Source organism: Argiope bruennichi, chromosome X1 (genome assembly GCF_947563725.1).
Source record: "Argiope bruennichi chromosome X1, qqArgBrue1.1, whole genome shotgun sequence".
Taxonomy (NCBI): domain Eukaryota; kingdom Metazoa; phylum Arthropoda; class Arachnida; order Araneae; family Araneidae; genus Argiope; species Argiope bruennichi.
Genome location: NC_079162.1, coordinates 93,063,587 through 93,068,374, shown reverse-complemented (window position 1 = coordinate 93,068,374; position 4,788 = coordinate 93,063,587). Strand labels below are relative to the sequence as shown.

General features: G+C 31.2%; 1 long non-coding RNA gene across 1 annotated transcript; it reads right to left on the bottom strand.

Annotated features, from left to right (window-relative positions):
- Positions 1–233: 233 nt before the first annotated feature.
- Positions 234–4,278, bottom strand: LOC129958895 (uncharacterized). Its single transcript, XR_008783343.1, has 3 exons — positions 4,165–4,278; positions 2,893–3,028; positions 234–1,648 (listed from the first exon to the last, which is right to left on the bottom strand). It is a non-coding gene; the product is annotated as an uncharacterized LOC129958895 (long non-coding RNA).
- Positions 4,279–4,788: the final 510 nt, after the last annotated feature.

Sequence of the window (4,788 nt, the reverse complement as noted above, 5' to 3'; positions counted from 1 at the left end):
GACCCTTTATATCCCACAACTGTTGCATCCCTTCTCTAAATGCTTTGAAGTTTGACGCTCGGGACAAATTTGGCCAAATTGCGTCAATTTACACATTTATGAAGCTTAACTTGATACTTTCAACAGATTCTGGAAATAATCCGAAATTCCTATGTTTAACTCGTGGTTTCAACGTTTGAAATGACGCTGCTTTTGTTATTACCAAAGTTAAAAAGTAACCAAGATTTACTTAACGATCTACAAATCACTAGTTTAGTATTTATAATTATGCGATTATTTTAGCGACAATTTCTGACTGTTAGAACCTCTTTGAGTAGAATGTTCGTGGTCTTTACTATATTTTAATACAACAGAAAATTAGATAATTCGCAGAATACAACAAAATTTTAAATTACTCTCCATATTGCGATTTGGAATGTTCAGTTAAGCGATGGTGGTAAGCGAAATATTCGAGTTTAAAATTTAAGTAATACGACCTATGCAATAACTCTTAAGTCTAAGATGGGTTAGATTTAGCCTACTAATGCAGAAAAATATTTTTAAATTTTACAGAAATTCAAGTCCGGGTTGATATTTCCATAATAGCAATTCAGTAATGTAGCATATTCTTAAACCAGAACCAAAGTTATTCATAACGCATGGCTACTTCGTAATATTCTTAAATAGAAGGGAAGATGTTAGATGTTAGTGAAGAATTCGATTAAAAATATGTGTATATGCAAAAATTGTGTCACTTTAAAGGAACGAGATTAAAGTGATCAACGGTATATGCTAGTGCTTTTCCCTTTTATTTGTGTCAAATTACTCTCGTTTAAGATAATACTTTACTACCAAAGTTTTATCATAGTATGTGTTGTGTGCACTACTCTGTTCCGTTTGTGGTCGTTTATGAAACGTCCGCGATTTGTTACTCATTTCAGACTATTAAAATGTAAATGTAGGTTTAAGTCTTTCTGTAAAAATATGCGTTTAATGCGCGAACTTTTAAATGGGAAAATTCAACTATAAATGAAGCTATATTACTATTTTATTCAGTTCTTAAATGACGAATTTACACTGAGGAACTATCCAATCAGTAAGTTGGCTATTTAAAATTATCGGTTTAGTATTCAAACATGTTCTAAATCTAGTTCTAAAGAGTCAAAATACAGCAGCATCCTTTTAATGTTTAAGTTTACAGCCTGCCTTTCAATTAGATTAATTAAAAACTTTCCAAGTTGTTTATATTCCTACAATATTTTAATGAAATTGAGATTAACTTAATTGATTAACTCCAACAGGAGTTCTCTGCCGACTCCATAAAGTTTACCGAATTAAAAGCGATTAAAAAATATTAACATCCTTTCAAACGACACTGTATCGATTTTAACTAATTGAGATTTATAACATAGCAAAATACATATCTTACGCACAACACAAATTTAACATTTTCCTACTACAGCCATCAGGCTTAAACATTTTTACTTATCCGATGATCCACAATTGCTAAGCAATATCTTTATCTTGACTGGGTTTGCAAAACTCAGCAACGACGTTCAGAGGACCTTGAAAAGTGACTTTGAAGCCAATACTTTCCGACGGCATGAATAGGTAATCAAATTCCAGCAGACGTTGAAGTTCTTGCTCATACAAAGACTTCTTTGTACACCTGAAAATAAATGAATTCCCATATGAAGTTACCATTGTATAAAAATGCTACAGCATGATAAACTAGAATTCGGCCATTTACATTAAAACAAAGTTTTGTCAGCACTGGAAAATAAATCAATTACTTCAATGGTAAATACTGCAAGTGAAACTGGTATGCCTAAGAAATACGGCATTTAAGATTTTCCAAATCAAGCGGAGGAAATTTCATTGATAATGTTATAAATGAAAAAGGCATGCCCCATCAGAAAAAGTACAATACAGATAGTTTACATTTGCTGGAATTTGTATTCAAGATTAGAAAATATTGCGAATAAAAAATTATATATACCTTACTATACAATTCGTTACAATACAAGGCATTATTAGATCTTATTTGAAAGTTTACAAGCAAATTAAGATTGATATACATAAGTTGAATGCTTTGCAATATATAATCTGTTAGCTTTATGCCATATGCATTACACTGGAAAAATTTGTGCGCGATTTTTATAGTAAAAAGCTTCAAAGTCCTACATAGATGCAGTTTCGATTTAACAGGAGTTCAAATCAGTCGGCTTATACTTTCAGAGATTGTTAGATATTTTTATGTTTCAAGCATGAGAAAATGATTCCCATTTCGTCCTACCTCGTTAAAGTAAGAATTTTCGGAATACAGAGAGCAGGGATTGACCGATTCTAGTAAACCCTGTATCAGTTTTCTAGAACAAATTTTAAAGGGAGCCTCGAATCCTCTGACAGAAAGACGCTTCCGAAATCGATAATGCAAATCTCCTTTGAACCTAAAGTATAGAACCTCGGTGATTAAACTTTCGATGTAGATAACCTAGCTCTGTTAACCGTAAATTAGAGGAGAGAAAACTTGCGGGATTCGTCCTTTTCTAAAGGTTTTTTTGCAAGCCATCTTACCATCTCAAGAGCTACCACGGATAGCAATGGCTGAATGACATCACTGAACCAGCAAAAATGGTTAAATTACAAAAGTTATGAATCTTTATATGAAATAGTTGTGTGGCAATACTAATTCGGGAAGGAAACATCTAAAGTTTGTTTCATAAAAGTAACTGATGTCAAAAAATTAAATTAAAATTAGTTTTGTATGAGCGTATAAAGCCCTTTAAAGAGTTAAAGCAACCGCGACAGAAAGTGAAAGCTGTATTAAATACATCTTTATTAAAGTTCAACAATCGTGGCAATTGAGATTCCTATAGTTAGAATGCAAACAAATTTAAAAATTGCACTTACCGTATTCTTGCTCCGATGCTTATTCTTGTTCCGTTACGGTTTACTCATTTAGTTACGTCATTTAGTTGTCTTATTATTTGGTCATGTTCGTCCAGAGCTTGAAGTTTGCAAGCCTTGATCCAGGAGTATAATAAATCTGAAAATACGAAAGGAATTCAAACCCTATAACTTTTTATTCCCGATATTTGTCTTTCAACAATTTTGATTATATTTAGAGTTTTGCATGTAATTTCAAATATTCAACTTTTATATACAATTTACCTATAGATTTATGTACATTTTGAAATGAAATTTCATCTAATAAGCATTTATTTTCAAACAATTTAATTTTGCTCCATTGAATCTCACCTTGAACTACTCCCCCAGACACAACTAGCAGGTTAATTGCATTTTAAAGAACAATTACTTTCAATCTACCCAGAGTTTCCTCAATACTTCAGTGTAGTATTTTAAGCACCAGTTTTAATGCACAATGGGAGTTTTCCTTCTTAATCATAGAAAATGAACATTTACAATGAATTGTGTAAATCTTTTGGTTTCTATTCTGGCGAATACGAATGCCAAATTGCATGAAAATGCTTCAAGATCCTATTTATTGATGCGGAATAACATTTAAAAAATTTTATTTTCAGAGTTATAAACATTTACGTTCTCTATAGTTAAACAGATTTTTCAGTCGAATTATCGATTGTTTCCTTTGTATATTCTCGACTTTACCGACTTTCAATTTGTTCTCAGTATAGACTGGTTTAAAGATTTATCCAAATAGATGCGATTAGTAGTTGATTTGAAGATACTTTTCCGAATTAATACATCTTCTTGTCATCCTTTCACACTACCAATGCATTTCTCAGAAGTTACTACATCTAGATTTTACTCATTAATGTCATGCTTTAATACTGCATTATAATTAAAAAGCTTTTCAATATTTGTTGTATCAAAACGGAAATATTCCAAGATAGTGTTTTGAATCTGGGAAACGCGAATTCAAAACCGACATTAAATAACGAGAAAATTCGATTAAAACTGCTTTCGTATTATACCGCCTGCAATTTCTTATTTATTTCATACCATTTGCCTTCCCGAGCAACACAGAAGTGTAATGAATACACTTAAATTAAAATTTAAAAGAAACAATTTTCGGTCTTAAATTTGTTTCCAACATACGAAAATTTACAATTTTGGTTAGATGCTAATAAATTAACACCATACTCTAATGAGTTAAATAACATCTTAAAAGCTATTATGGGCTAAAAAAATCAGGATACTTACCAACCGAGTCTCCAACTTCAAAAGTAAACAGCTGCATATACTTAAAATAACGCACTCTCCCTCCAAATAGCTCAAAAAAAATCATACAACTTTCAATCAATAGAAACAAAAGGCAGCATACACTCATAGTTAGTACTTATATAGCAAATGAGAGGAAAAACTTATCATATCCCCAGTATTGTTTCCCCCGAACGGCATACTTTCGTGCTTCAAAACTTCAGGATAATTCCCCAGTTTGCTCATAGTCACTCACCAACCACTATGAATTGCTTATAATCAAGTGAAATATTGAACTTTCCAGAGAAAAGTATTTATTCTCAAATATTAAAAAGAAAACATGTTGAAGAAAAGTATACAATTGTATATGATAAATCAACAATAAAGAAACCAAACCAAAAATAAAGAAAATCAAGTGAATTTATTTGTTATCTTTGTTTATTATCGCTACTCTTTCACAAAAGGTCGACCAATTAGCAACTCAATCTAGTTTTTAGCTAAAGATTTTGAATGAATATCTGAACTTCATTAAACTTACAATAAATTATAATGGAATCTTTAAAATACAAATGTCCTTCTTACTTTTTGAAGCCTTGTGATTCATATGATATGCGCAATTGAATATCC